General features: G+C 41.9%; 1 long non-coding RNA gene across 1 annotated transcript; it reads left to right on the top strand.

The window, feature by feature from the left end:
* The first annotated feature begins 11,925 nt into the window (after window positions 1-11,925).
* On the top strand, window positions 11,926-15,288 carry LOC119314902. Its single transcript, XR_005152498.1, has 3 exons — window positions 11,926-12,770; window positions 14,363-14,864; window positions 14,959-15,288. It is a non-coding gene; the product is annotated as an uncharacterized LOC119314902 (long non-coding RNA).
* Window positions 15,289-16,228: the final 940 nt, after the last annotated feature.

The following is a 16,228-nucleotide window of genomic DNA, read 5'->3' as shown; positions in this document are numbered from 1 at the left end:
CTTGTTGTGCCAACAACACATGAGAGTAGGCGCGCCCAATATTATTGTGGGCAAACCATTAACGTTCCCGTGGTGGGCGATATGGTAATAACCGAGGAGCATATTGCGCAGGCTGAACCGATCGGGATCACTGTTGGACAACTCCTCGATATCGAGCCCATGTCTCGGACTAGAGAGGAGGAAATAAAATGGAAATATGCCCGGGGCCAACCTTTGGTCGAGCCAAAGGAGGTCAGTAAGCTCCCTACGAGAATGTATGAATTGCATCAATGGTACATGGACATTACCAAGATTTCCAATCGAGAGTCCCTCATGGTGAATGTCAACAAGGAGCATTACTACCATAAGAAAGTTGTGACTGTTGAGTATTCAGAACTATTTCAGCTATACAATAAAGATGCACTCGACAAATCTATCGTCAGTTGCTATTGTCTGTAAGTGATTTCTTTCTGTAATTTAAGTCTCAAGCTAGCTGTAGTGATCATTTTGATCAATCATTACCTGTAATTATCCTCACTATGTTCTTTTCTGTGGTATTATGCAGGATGAAGATTTATGAAATGAAAAAAGGTGGACGCTATGGCATTGGGTTCATTGACCCAAATACCATTAATGAATACACATGGAAAATAGATCCATATCACGAAAAATGTGTAGAGGAAAGCATGCTACAGTTCTTCAAGGAACTCAAATACAATGAAGATATACTACTTCCTTACAATTTCCAGTGAGTCACATTGTCTTGCACTACAAATTCTGTTTTTCCCTACTAACTATAGCTACATGTTTTTGCTTACATATGCCCGCTTAATTAAGACATAAAAACGTGTGTGCATGCAGATTTCACTGGATCTTGTTAATCATTAAAGTTGATGAAGGAACAGTTGAAGTACTAGACTCACTAGTTAAGGAAGCAAGTGACTACACCATTGTGAAGGGGATAGTCAACAGGTAATTTCAATCATTATTAACTATATCTCGGCCTATTTAATTAGTTCGTCATTTCCTGATAACAACTATTTAATAACCCATTTATTTATTTTCTTTATCGGCGGGCAGGGCTTGGGCAAAGTTCATCAGGGCCACTCCAGGCCCATGGAAACAAAATCTGAATTGGTATCGACCCAAGGTAAGTAATTAAGTAGTACTAGCTAGCTGCCATCTCTTTAATTATCATGCTTGATTAATTATTACCTGATCAAATTCCATTCTCGTAAAGGCCCTGAAGCAGGCGCCGGGGAATGATCTATGTGCATACTACGTTTGCGATAACATTCGCATGATGGCGTCCGAAAGGAGCAAATCTCAAATACAGGAGTGGGTACGATATCGATTGTCAGAACACTATTCACAATTTTTACACCATTATCGATATCTAGTCGCACAATTAATACACATGCATATTGATCTCCTTCTTAATAGTTCAAAGAGGTGCGGGACAAGCTCCTAGCACAGGACCGCATAGAAGCAATTCAAGAGGAAATAGCGGGATTTTTGCTCGACCAGGTCATAGATCCCAAAGGAGAATACTATTACCCGCTACCGCCCCCATGAACCACTTCCAATTGTTATCGTGCTCCGAAGGCACCAATTAGCTAGGCTAATGCCACTGGCTCCGAAGGCACCAATTAGTAGAAATTGTATATATATATATATATATATATATATATATATATATATATATATATATATATATATATATATACATGTGTGTGTATATGTGTGAATTAATTAATGGTGGTTGTGTGAGACATTCGATGATATATATATATATTATGATCGGTTCTACTAGAAATTCTATTTATATATATGCATAACGTGTACAATATGTAGTATCGTAAAATACCAGCAAACGAAAAATAATTAAATAGAAAACACAAAATTAAATGAAAAAGAAATCATAAACCCAACCCCCCCCAACATTTTAATACCGGTTGGTGACACCAACCGGTACTAAAGGGCTCCCTGCCCCCGAAGCTGGCTCGTGCCACGTGGTTGCCCTTTAGCACCGGTTCGTGCTGAACCGGTAGTAAAGGGGGGGGCCTTTAGTGCCTACATTTTAGTGCTAGTTACCAAACCAGCACTAAAGGGCCTTAGGAACCGGTGCTATTGCCCGGTTCTGCACTAGTGTGTACTCCGCTTCACACGTAGATCCCGCCACAACGCTTTGTTTAGAACAGCACCAACTGACAGCTCCACCGTTCAATGTAAACACGTATCCGGTTTGCGATGTAGAATAGTCCGGATCAGTGTCAAAGCTTGCGTCGATGTAACTATTTACGACTAGCTCTTTGTCACCTCCATAAACGAGAAACATATCCTTAGTCCTTTTCAGGTATTTCAGGATGTTCTTGACCATTGTCCAGTGATCCTCCACTCCTGGATTACTTTGGTACCTCCCTGCTAAACTTATAGCAAGGCACACATCAGATCTGGTACACATCATTGCATACATGATAGAGCCTATGGCTGAAGCATAGGGAACACCATATCTTCTCTCTATCTTCTGCAGTGGTCGGGTATTGAGTCTTACTCAACTTCACACCTTGTAACACAGGTAAGAACCCTTTCTTTGCTTGATCCATTTTGAACTTCTTCAAAACTTTGTCAAGGTATGTGCTTTGTGAAAGTCCAATTAAGTGTCTTGATCTATCTCTATAGATCTTGATGCCCAATATATAAGCAGCTTCATCGAGGTCCTTCATTGAAAAACTCTTATTCAAGTATCCCTTTATGCTATCTAGAAATTCTATATCATTTCCAATCAGCAATATGTCATCCACATATAATATCAGAAATGCTACAGAGCTCCCACTCAGTTTCTTGTAAATACAGGCTTCTCCAAAAGTCTGTATAAAACCATATGCTTTGATCACACTATCAAAGCGTTTATTCCAACTCCGAGAGGTTTGCACCAGTCCATAAATGGATCACTGGAGCTTGCACACTTTGTTAGCTCCCTTTGGATCGACAAAACCTTTCGGTTGCATCATATACAACTCTTCTTCCAGAATTCCATTCAGGAATGTAGTTTTGACATCCATTTGCCAAATTTCATAATCATAAAATGCGACAATTGCTAACATGATTCAGACAGACTTAAGCATCGCTACGGGTGATAAAGTCTCATCGTAGTCAATCCCTTGAACTTGTCGAAAACCTTTTGCAACAAGTTGAGCTTTATAGACAGTAACATTACCGTCAGCGTCAGTCTTCTTCTTGAAGATCCATTTATTTTCAATGGCTTGCCGGTCATCGGGCAAGTCAACCAAAGTCCACACTTTGTTCTCATACATGGATCCCATCTCAGATTTCATGGCCTCAAGCCATTTTGCGGAATTTGGGCTCACCATCGCTTCTTCATAGTTCGTAGGTTCGTCGTGGTCTAGCAACATAACCTCCAAAACAGGATTACCGTACCACTCTGGTGCGGATCTTACTCTGGTTGATCTACGAGGTTCAGTAACAACTTGATCTGAAGTTTCATGATCATCATCATTAACTTCCTCACTAATTGGTGTAGGTGTCACAGGAACGGGTTTTTGTGATGAACTACTTTCCAATAAGGGAGCAGGTACAGTTACCTCATCAAGTTCTACTTTCCTCCCACTCACTTATTTCGAGAGAAACTCCTTCTCTAGAAAGGATCCAAATTTAGCAACAGAAGTTTTTCCTTCAGATCTGTGATAGAAGATGTACCCAATAGTTTCCTTTGGGTATCCTATGAAGACACATTTCTCCGATTTGGGTTCGAGCTTATCAGGTTGAAGCTTTTTCACATAAGCATCGCAGCCCCAAACTTTAAGAAATGACAACTTTGGTTTCTTGCCAAACCACAGTTCATAAGGCGTCGTCTCAACGGATTTCGATGGTACCCTATTTAACGTGAATGCAGCCGTCTCTAAAGCATAACCCCAAACTGATAGCGGTAAATCAGTAAGAGACATCATACATCGCACCATATCTAGCAAAGTACGATTACGACGTTCGGACAAACCATTACGTTGTGGTGTTCCGGGTGGCGTGAGTTGCGAAACTATTCCGCATTGTTTCAAATGAAGACCAAACTCGTAACTCAAATATTGTCCTCCACGATCAGATCGTAGAAACTTTGTTTTCTTGTTACGATGATTTTCAACTTGACTCTGAAATTCTTTAAACTTTTCAAATGTTTCAGACTTATGTTTCATTAAGTAGATATACCCATATCTGCTTAAATCATCTGCGAAGGTGAGAAAATAACTATACCCGCCGCGAGCCTCAACATTCATCGGACCACATACATCTGTATGTATGATTTCCAACAAATCTGTTGCTCGCTCTATAGTTCCAGAGAACGGCGTTTTAGTCATCTTGCCCATGAGGCACGGTTCGCAAGTACCAAGTGATTCATAATCAAGTGGTTCCAAAAGTCCATCAGTATGGAGTTTCTTCATGCGCTTTACACCAATATGTAGGGGTGGAAAGTGGTACCGGGTAATCCGAAAGATCCGATATTCGTATTCGAGAAAATGCTTATTCGTATCCGTAACATCCGCATCCGAACCAAAATGGAAATGGAAATTATCCGTATCCAAATTTATTAAACAAATAAAAAATAAAATATGGTAGGAGATTTTGACACAAACATGGATATGGAAGTGGATATATCCGTATCCGAATAAGATTATGGGAGGTAATTTTTAAAATTCTAGGCCCAATATTCTAATTATCCAACATAAAAGCCAAATAAGTGGTCAAATTTTACTCCTTATATGATTAAACTTATAAATTATTATGCATCACAATAGTATTTATTCATAAACCTATTTATCATTGACTTATTGTATGTCACAAGTTGATTATTTTAGGTCACATAGCTATTGACTAATTTACTTAAGCAATATTTGATATTATTCGTATCCGTTCCGAATCAAGAAAATTTCCGATATGTATCCGTATTCGAATAATATCCGAGCCGCATCCGTATCCGATAATATCCGTATTCGGATTCGTATTCGTTTTGAAAATATGAAAATGGAAGTGGTAAGAGCACTATCTGATCTGCATCCGATCCGTTTCCACCCCTACCAATATGACCTAAATGGCAGTGCCACAAATAAGTTGCACTATCATTATCAACTCTGCATCTTTTGGCTTCAATATTATGAATATGTGTATCACTACTATCAAGATTCAACAAAAATAGACCACTCTTCAAGGGTGCATGACCATAAAAGATATTAATCATATAAATAGAATAACCACTATTCTCTGATTTAAATGAGTAACCGTCTTGCATTAAACAAGATCCAGATATAATGTTCATGCTCAACGCTGGCACCCAATAACAATTATTTAGGTCTAAAACTAATCCCGAAGGTAGATGTAGAGATAGTGTGCCGACCGCGATCACATCGACTTTGGAACCATTTCCCACGCGCATCGTCACCTCGTCCTTAGCCAATCTTCGCTTAATCCGTAGTCCCTGTTTCGAGTTGCAAATATTAGCAACAGAACCAGTATCAAATACCCAGGTGCTACTGCGAGCATTAGTAAGGTACACATCAATAACATGTATATCACATATACCTTTGTTCACCTTGCCATCCTTCTTATCCGCCAAATACTTGGGGCAGTTCCGCTTCTAGTGACCAGTCTGTTTGCAGTAGAAGCACTCAGTCTCAGGCTTAGGTCCAGACTTGGGCTTCTTCTCCTGAGCAGCAACTTGTTTGCTGTTCTTCTTGAAGTTCCCCTTCTTCTTCCCTTTGCCCTTTTTTCTTGAAACTGGTGGTCTTGTTGACCATCAACACTTGATGCTCCTTCTTAATTTCTACTTCCGAAGCCTTTAGCATTGCAAAGAGCTCGGGAATTGTCTTATCCATCCCTTGCATGTTATAGTTCATCAGAAGCTCTTGTAGCTTGGCGGTAGTGATTGAAGAATTCTGTCAGTGACGCTATCATCCGGAAGATTAACACCCAGTTGAATCAAGTGATTGTTATACCTAGACATTCTGAGTATATGCTCTCTGACAGAACTATTCTCCTCCATCTTACAGCTGTAGAACTTATTGGAGACTTCATATCTCTCAATCCGGGCATTTGCTTGAAATATTAACTTCAACTCCTGTAACATCTCGTATGCTCCATGACGTTCAAAATGTCGTTGAAGTCCCGGTTCTAAGCCATAAAGCATGGCTTAATGAACTATCGAGTAGTCATCAGCTTTGCTCTGCTAGACGTTCATAACATCTGGTGTTGCTCCTGCAGCAGGTCTGGCACCTAGCGGTACTTCCAGGACGTAATTCTTCTGTGCAACAATGAGGATAATCCTCAAGTTACGGACCCAGTCCGTGTAATTGCTACCATCATATTCAACTTTGCTTTCTCAAGGAACGCATTAAAATTTAACGGAACAATAGCACGGGCCATCTATCTACAATCAACATAGACAAGCAAAATACTATCAGGTACTAAGTTCATGATAAATTTAAGTTCAATTAATCATATTACTTAAGAACTCCCACTTAGATAGACATCCATCTAATCCTCTAAGTGATCACGCGATCCAAATCAACTAAACCATGTCCGATCATCACGTGAGATGGAGTAGTTTCAATGGTGAACATCACTATGTTGATCATATCTACTATATGATTCACGCTCGACCTTTTGGTCTCAGTGTTCTGAGGCCATATCTGCATATGCTAGGCTCGTCAAGTTTAACCTGAGTATTCCGTGTGTGCAACTGTTTTGCACCCATTGTATTTGAACGTAGAGCCTATAACACCCGATCATCACGTGGTGTCTCAGCACGAAGAACTTTCGCAACGGTGCATACTCAGGGAGAACACTTATACCTTGATAATTTAGTGAGAGATCATCTTATAATGCTACCGTCAATCAAAGCAAGATAAGATGCGTAAAAGATAAACATCATATGCAATCAATATAAGTGATATGATATGGCCATCATCATCTTGTGCTTGTGATCTTCATCTCTAAAGCACCGTCATGATCACCATCGTCACCGGCGTGACACTTTGATCTCCATCATAGCATCGTTATCGTCTCGCCAATTTATGCTTCTACGACTATTGCTACCGCTTAGTGATAAAGTAAGGCATCACAGGGAGATTGCATTGCATACAATAAAGCGACAACCATATGGCTCCTGCCAGTTGTCGATAACTCGGTTACAAAACATGATCATCTCATACAATAAAATATACCATCATGCCTTGACCATATCACATCACAACATGCCCTGCAAAAACAAGTTAGACGTTCTCTACTTTGTTGTTGCAAGTTTTACGTGACTGATATGGGCTGAGCAAGAACCATTCTTACCTACGCATAAAAACCACAATGATAGTTTGTCAAGTTAGTGTTTTTTTAACCTTCTCAAGGACCGGGCATAGCCACAGTTGGTTCAACTAAAGTTGGAGAAACTAACACCCGCCAGCCACCTGTGTGCAAAGCACGTCGGTAGAACCAGTCTCGTGTAAGCGTACGCGTAATGTCGGTCCGGGCCGCTTCATCCAACAATACCGCCGAACCAAAGTATGACATACTAGTAAGTAGTATGACTTATATCGCTGACAACTCACTTGTGTTCTACTCATACATATAACATCTACACATAAAACCAGGCTCTGATACCACTATTGGGGAACATAGTAATTTCAAAAAAAATTCCTATACACACACAGGAACATGGTGATGCATAGCAACGAGAGGGGAGAGTGTTGTCCACGTACCCTCATAGACCGAAAGCGGAAGCATTTGCACAACGCGGTTGATGTAGTCGTACGTCTTCACAATCCGACCGATCAAGTACCGAACGTATGGCACCTCTGAGTTCAGCACACGTTCAGCTCGATGACGTCCCTCGAACTCTGATCCAGCCGAGCTTTGAGGGAGAGTTCCGTCAGTATGATGGCGTGGTGACGATGATGATGTTCTACCGACGCAGGGCTTCGCCTAAGCACCGCTACGATATTATCAAGGTGGACTATGGTGGAGGGGGGCACCGCACACTGCTAAGAGATCCAAGAGTTCAATTGTTGTGTCTAGAGGTGCCCCCTGCCCCCGTATATAAAGGAGCAAGGGGGAGAGGCGGCCGGCCAGGAGGAGGCGCGCCAGGGAGGAGTCCTACTCCCGGTGCTTTCCTAGTTGGAGTAGGAGAAGGAGGAAGGAGGAGGGAGAGAGGAAGGAAAGGGGGGCACCGCCCCCCCCTCCTTGTCCAATTTGGACTAGAGGGGGAGGGGGCACACGGCCTGCCCTGACTGCCCCTCCTCTTCTCCACTAAGGCCCATCTTGGCCCATTAAACCCCCGGGGGGTTCCGGTAACCCCTGGTACTCCGGTAAAATCCCGATTTCACCCGGAACACTTCCCATATCCAAATATAGGCTTCCAATATATCAATATTTATGTCTCGACCATTTCGAGACTCCTCGTCATGTCCGTGATCACATCCGGGACTCCGGACTACCTTCGGTACATCAAAACACATAAACTCATAATATAACCGTCATCGAACTTTAAGCGTGCGGACCCTACGGGTTCGAGAACTATGTAGACATGACCGAGACATGTCTCCGGTCAATAACCATAGCGGAACCTGGATGCTCATATTGGCTCCTACATATTCTACGAAGATCTTTATCGGTCAAACCGCATAACAACATACGTTGTTCCCTTTGTCATCGGTATGTTACTTGCCCGAGATTCGATCGTCGGTATCTTAATACCTAGTTCAATCTTGTTACCAGCAAGTCTCTTTACTCGTTCTGTAATAAATCATCTCACAACTAACTCATTAGTTGCAATGCTTGCAAGGCTTATAGTGATGTGCATTTACCGAGTGGGCCCAGAGATACCTCTCCGACAATCGGAGTGACAAATCCTAATCTCGAAATACGCCAACCCAACAACTACATTCGGAGACACCTGTAGAGCATCTTTATAATCACCCAGTTACGTTGTGACGTTTGGTAGCACACAAAGTGTTCCTGTGGTAAACGGGAGTTGCATAATCTCATAGTCATAGGAACATGTATAAGTCATGAAGAAAGCAATAGCAGAATACTAAACGATCGTGTGCTAAGCTAACGGAATGGGTCAAGTCAATCACATCATTCTCCTAATGATGTGATCCTGTTAATCAAATGACAACTCATGTCAATGGCTAGGAAACATAACCATCTTTGATCAACGAGCTAGTCAAGTAGAGGCATAGTAGTGACACTCTGTTTGTTTATGTATTCACACAAGTATTATGTTTCCGGTTAATACAATTCTAGCATGAATAATAAACATTTATCATGATATAAGGAAATAAATTATAACTTTATTATTGCCTCTAGGGCATATTTCCTTCAGGTTTATGATCAAGTTTATCTATGAACAATTTGATTCTTCTCTGAAACCTTTTATGTATGATTGGTTATCTTTGCAAGTCTCTTCGAATTATCAGTTTGGTTTGTCCTACTAGATTGATCTTTCTTGCAATGGAAGAAGTGCTTAGCTTTGGATTCAATCTTGCGGTGTCCTTTCCCAGTGACAGCAGAGGCAGCAAGGCACGTATTGTATTGTTGCCATCGAGGATAAAAAGATTGGGTTTATATCATATTGCTTGAGTTTATCCCTCTACATCATGTCATCTTGCCTAATGTGTTACTCTGTTGTTATGAACTTAATACTCTAGATGCACGCTGGATAGCGGTCGATGTGTGGAGTAATAGTAGTAGATCCAGAATCGTTTCGGTCTACTTTTCGCGGACGTGATGCCTATATACATGATCATGCCTAGATATTCTCATTATTATGCACTTTTCTATCAATTGCTCGACATTAATTTGTCCACCCACCGTAATACTTATGCTATCTTGAGAGAAGCCACTAGTGAAACCTATGGCCCTTGAGTCTATTCTTTATCATATTAATCTCCTGTCAACTAGCTATTTCTGGCGCCGTTTATTTTTGCAATCTTTATATTCCAATCTATATCAAAAAAATACCAAAAATATTTATCTTATTATTATTATCTCTATCAGATCTCACTCTCGTAAGTGACCATGAAGGGATTGACAACCCCTTTATCGCGTTGGTTGCAAGGTTCTTATTTGTTTGTGCAGTTACGAGGGACTTGTGCGTAGTCTCCTACTTGATTGATACCTTGGTTCTGAAAAATTAAGGGAAATACTTACGCTACTTTACTACATCATCATTTCCTCTTCAAGGGAAAACCAACGCAGTGCTCAAGAGGTAGCAATTAACACAGAGAACAAAATGAAACTGTCTCCATTTCCAAACAGGTATGTGTCATATCTGCAATACACACATGCCAATCATTATACTGGTATTGGAGGAAGTAGCATAGTCTAGCTAATATTACTTTATCTTAGTTCTTAGAGCAGAAAACCAAATGGAAGGTGAAATTGCAAGATTGTCCTGCCATGACATCCCAGGTTATGCTGAATATGTCATTTGTACTACGCAAATGAATCACTAGCGTGCATACGTACATACGAGTTAAAAATTTATGTTTCACACATTGTATAAGGCAAGAAGAAAAGATAGTACAAATCAACACCTACTGGAGTGATCAAAGAAGAGGAATACGTAAAAGGGAAACAGAGAAGAAAGAAGACCGAATTGATCTCCTTTCTTAAACATGATAAGAGCAATGCTTGCCTACAATTAACCTCACTTTTCAGAATCTGAAGGTTTTATTATCAAAATAATTCACTCCATATTATCTCTTGAAGGAAGCCAACTTCAGTCATGAGAAGACAGCATGCCTATCAAACCTCCGAGTTGGACAAGAATAGTAGGAAAAATAAGTAAACATGAAAGAACAAATCAGCTCCAGACCTCTAGTATGGGTAAGGCAAGATTATTTAGTAAAACTGAGATATTCATCAATCAAATGCTAATACCCGTATGAGAAAACCAGCAGTGTAAGAAATCGGGTCATAGAGGAGCTCATACAGAGTTTAGTACCATCGATCTGGCCGCGTGGATGCCGGATGTAGGGAGAAATGATGCCTTCTCTTCTTGCTTCCAAATCACCACAATATAGCAGGGGTTGGAGCCGGCTGTAGCTGGGGAACAAAGGATGACGATGGACAGTCGGCGGTGCTGAGCCGCCTCCCTTGCTGGTATCAACTCCTACCCCCTCCTTCCCTGACCGGCGTGGTGGTCCTCCCCCTCTCCCTCGGCTTAGCCGACACGGGATGAATCAAAACAACCAAAATCAAAAGAGATATAAAATTCCCAACCTTGTCGACGTGATCTCACCAGTGGAAGTGAGACTCAAATTGGTTCCTGACGACATTGTAGATCAGCGCCGGATAGAATAACATCGATCGCTGGGCGCTTCGCACCGAAAGCCATCTGCACCCTCTTCCTCCTCCGCCGCTGAAACAAAACTGACATCCTTGCCACACAACTTCAGCTGCCAATTGTCGACGTCGTCATCCTCCCGACCCAGCTGTAGCTCCCCTTCCCATCGACCAGCACACCTCCACCTCCGCCACCCGAATCACCGGGAAGCAGCAGGAGGGCGGGCGAGGGGAGGCTATGGCGTCGCGGGTCGACGATGAGGGCTCAAGGGAGGGGGAGTGAGGAGAGGAGGGCGAGGCGGCGGCGAGTAGGGAACTGGCCGGGGATTTGGCATGGGAAATAATGAGGGAAGGGAAGGTTGCGTGCCAGAGTTGAGGCGTAGGTGCCTGTCCTTCTCTTTCTTCTGAACGAAGTAACAAGGAAGGGATGGGGATGGGGCTCCTGCCCAAGCCGTTCGCTAGTTCGATCTAAATTTTTTGCCCAAATTCTTAAAAGTGCGCGTGCGCCATCCCGGCTCTCCGAGCGGCCGCACGTGAACCGTTGGATGCGCTGATTTATTTGCAGGCGCGTGCGAGGCAGCGAGAGTAGTGGGGACAGCCAACAATTGACCGGTGGGCGACTGTCCCAGTTTTCTCTCCTTCTACATCCAGTCCTCTTCCTTCATCCCCACCTCTCCCTTCCACCAACCCCCGGCCGCCGGCGTATGGAAGCCACGGGCTCCCCTATGCATCCTCGCCGGATTCCGACCCCCAGCACTCTCCGCTCATCCGTGCCGCACGCCGCCACTTCCTCCCCCACAGGAACACCTCGAGGTTGAACCCGACGGAAAGTGACTCCACCCGTGACTCATCCTATTCTCTCTACGATATCTATCCGGGCATGGAATTCGCAGTCCAGCGGCTGGATTCGCGAGATCCGGGCCTCAGGGTCACACCCGTGTGGTAGATCTGTGTGCACGCATGGCTCACGTGGTGGTGGCATCGCATGGCTGATAAAAGCTGGTCAAATATCATGATTTGCACCTCGCGTACAGCTCTTGGTTGGCCCAGCGCGTGAGGATTCGCTGGAATTGTCGGCCCAGATCATGTTTATTTGATGCTACTATGTCTCTTGTTTGCGTCTGCAAATTCAACGGGATTGACTACATTTCCTGCATAGTAGTGAGATAATCTGTGATTTTTCTTGTTTCAGTGTCCTACCCGTTGCCCGAGGTCAAAGTTTGTTCATCATCCGAGCTCATTTAGATACAAGAGGATGCTGCCATTTCTCATGGAGAACGGTGGCCAAGCTCAGAAAATTTTCTGAAGATAAACAAACTGTCATCAGATGAGATTTAATCTGCCACCGTAGAAGTTTCTCTGGAGAGCACTGTAGAAAGCCACACCAGAATAAGAGTTAGCTTCAGTTGGGGACCCACTGCCGTGCGTACATTGCTCCAAAGGTAAATTAAGCAGCCACTACAACACTACTATGCCATCCAAATTTTGCCAATTAATATTTTTTAGAGTAGTTATTAATTAATTGATACTACCGCAACTAATCACATCACTACTCTAGTTATCGTGTTGCAAGTGGTATTTACTTATCACTTATTCTTCGGATTAGTGGTGGGTTTGTACGACGATTAGGATTTTAGTGGTGGGTTTGAGTTGGGTTTCCACGGCGAGCTGTTCTAATTTTGTTGCTATTGAGATGGTTCAGCATCCTATTTTGATCCATCTATTCTTGCCTAGACTGGAATTGTCTCGTTAAACATGATGCTCTCCATAGAGCTTCATTACATGTAAGTTGCATGCATATAAGTAACCAGTTGGTTAGTTTGTTGTAATAATTGCATAGGAACGCAAACATAGTTGGATGACACATATACATATCTCAGTTGGCTAGCCAACTTATAAAGTTGCACAGTGATGGCTAACCAGTTGCACAACCAATGGTATTCAGATAGATACCCTGTATAAACCATGTTCAAGCAGCGTGCGTGCGTGCATGTGTGCGTGCGTGCGTGCGTGCGTTGTTAGGTGTGCTTTGAAAAATTAGCATGAGTTGCTTGCCTCATGGCATTTTTTTATACCAATTGTTGTCCTTGTTTTTTTCTTTTTAATATTTGTTTGGTTCAACTACTTTGTTCGTTCGCCTTTTTACACTAACAAAAGTGGTTGTAAAAGGAGATGCAGCTCCTAGTGAAGGAGAAGTATCATCAACTTTTGTAGATGCATCCCGAACTTCTATATTTGCAGAACAATCAATTAGGAGTTGGTATCCTCAACTTTTCAAATAGTTGCACAACAGTATCATATGAATTAGCTTCCTCAACTTTCATCGTTGCACCAGAACCATTTGGGAGTTGGCAGTCTCAACTTTTTAAATAGTTCCAGAACAATATCACATGAGTCGTCATCCTCAACTATTTTAGTTGCAAAAGAACCAATCAAGAGTTGCATTGGCATCCCCAACTTTTTCTAATAGTTGCACAAAAATGCCAAATGAGTTGGCATCTTCAACTCCATTAGTTGCACAAGAACCATTTAGTAGTTGGCATCCTCATGTGTTCTCATGCATATGATTTTCTAGGTTTGCGCATGCACTTGAATGTAGTGCACTACTTATTTGGAAGATTACAATGTTTTAAAATTCACTATTTTTCCATTTCTTGTGTTCAGGCATGCTAAATTCATCATGTTCATCAGCTCAAAATTCATTACATAGTTGCACAACACATGCAACATGAATTGCATCCAGGAGTACTTGCAGTTGCACAAAATAGTTGATGTAGTTGCACAACATTCAGCATAAGTTTTTTCTGGAATTTTGCATACAATTTTTTTAGCTAAACGGAAATGAATTTGAAATTATATGAGTTGGCATCTTCAAATTTTATATGACTTGAAGATGCCAATTACTGAAATTCAAACCCCACAAGTAGACGGACATGGGAGTGTTATCAATTGCACACTTGTACTAGTTAAGTTGCATAGATGCAATCCAGAGTTGGTTCATTTTTCTCAGGCTTCTTTTTTGCATCATGTGCAGGTTTTGCAGGTTATGGGAGTAAAGGAGCTGCTCTAGATTTGTGCACATCATTCTCAGCTACAAAGTCACATATACTACTGTGTGGAAAGATCAAACGAAAAAAACAACAAACCAGATTATTGTCTAGTTTGTAGCTATGTTTTCATAGTACCTACAAAATACATTTCTTTTTTTGGTACATGGACATATGTCCTGCTGTTTTATGTGTGAAATAAGACTCTCTATGCGCTCTCCTATATATTTGCACATTTTCTGCATTTTTTGCACATAGTGCTACAAATGTTGGCTTGTCACATGATTTGGTTGCATGGAAACCAGTTAAAATTGCACATGTACAAGATCTCCATATTTTTTTTATCTCTGTTTATGCTCTCTTCAACTATGAAGAAGCTACTTTTGCAAAGAGAAATTTTGTGAGGGGGAAAGGGAAAGTCAATGAGGGGGGATTTGAATATGAGAAGAAAAGGATCACCTCCTGTTTTATCCTTGTTGGTGCTACCTGGTACGTTCTGATCTGTCCTCCCTCTTCTTCTTCTTTTCACAGCAAATTGTTCTAGATTCGCTATTATTCCACTTTTATTCATCTGCCATGGCAGCTCTGGGATGGAGTCCAAACCTAGGAAACCATTGTTTCTTGGGGAAGAAGAAGGCAAGGCAGGTAAGGGCGTGGAGAAGTTGGTGGCTAGTGGGTGTGAGAGCTTTGGGAGGGAAGGGAAGTGCACGTGATGGCCTGGGGTCTGGGGACCGCGCCCAGCGTGTGGTTTGCTGGGTTACGCGCGTCTATTGCTACTAGGGGAGACCTATCCTTTTTTGGGATAGGAGGGGGATCGTATATTTCCTTTTCTGACGGCCGCTCGGGATTGCTAGCGGGCAGACGGCCGCCCAATTTTTTGTTGTACATGTGATGACATGGACATCGTGAGGAGGCGCCATAGTCGCGACGGTTAATGGGTTTTACAGTCTCTTTATTTTTTCTGGGAGAGACATACTCTTCTCAAAATAAAAATTAAATAAAAAAGATCTACAGGGCTGTTATCTGAATAAAAAGACGTATACTTTTCCTCACAAAAGGATAAAAGACTATACACATGCAAATATAACTTAATTTTTTTCCGCAACATATTTTTTTACACAACATACTATTTAACCATATGCAATGATACAATCCTATATTCCATCCTTATTGTGCCAAAATGTTTAGAATAAAACAGATAATTTCATCAAACATGGACGGGCGTCGCAAAGCGTGCCATCATGGTCTAGTTAGAGTTAAATGGATGCCACTTCAATCCTATACTTTTTTCCATTCTTGTATTCTCAGAATCTTGCTAATCAAAGAGGCCCTTAGTGGATTCCTTCGCGTATCTTGGTTAGTACTACATTAGTAGGAAGTTGCTTATAAAACAGTTAGTTACTCCCATGCAGTGCGCATCTTTCTAGACGGAAAGGATCCTGTGATGATACTACCCCCGCAATCCCAACCCCGGTGCTCTCACCAACTTTGCCAAACAGTGAAATCATTATGGGCCCGAACATTGCTAATTCTAAATTTCTGACTAAAATAACTAACCACTAGGTACGTAAAGACATGTATGCGATTATGCATAGAGGGAAGTGAGCCAGGCATATACATAGATTAACACGAGACTGTCATGTCAGTCAGCGTATCCAATTAATACTACTCCCTTCAATTTACTAGTAAGCTTGCACGTGCAACACACGTCTCTGCTAATGCTCTTTTCGAAGATAAGTCCACTCTCAATCAAATACACCTTGTCTACATGTCTCGTACCACCGTATACTTATAGTTGTTGATGGTAGTATAAGATGACACACACACAAAAAACAGCCAAGGTAACATTCATC

Source organism: Triticum dicoccoides, chromosome 6A (assembly GCF_002162155.2).
Source record: "Triticum dicoccoides isolate Atlit2015 ecotype Zavitan chromosome 6A, WEW_v2.0, whole genome shotgun sequence".
NCBI lineage: Eukaryota > Viridiplantae > Streptophyta > Magnoliopsida > Poales > Poaceae > Triticum > Triticum dicoccoides.
This window is presented reverse-complemented; position numbering and strand designations above follow the sequence as displayed.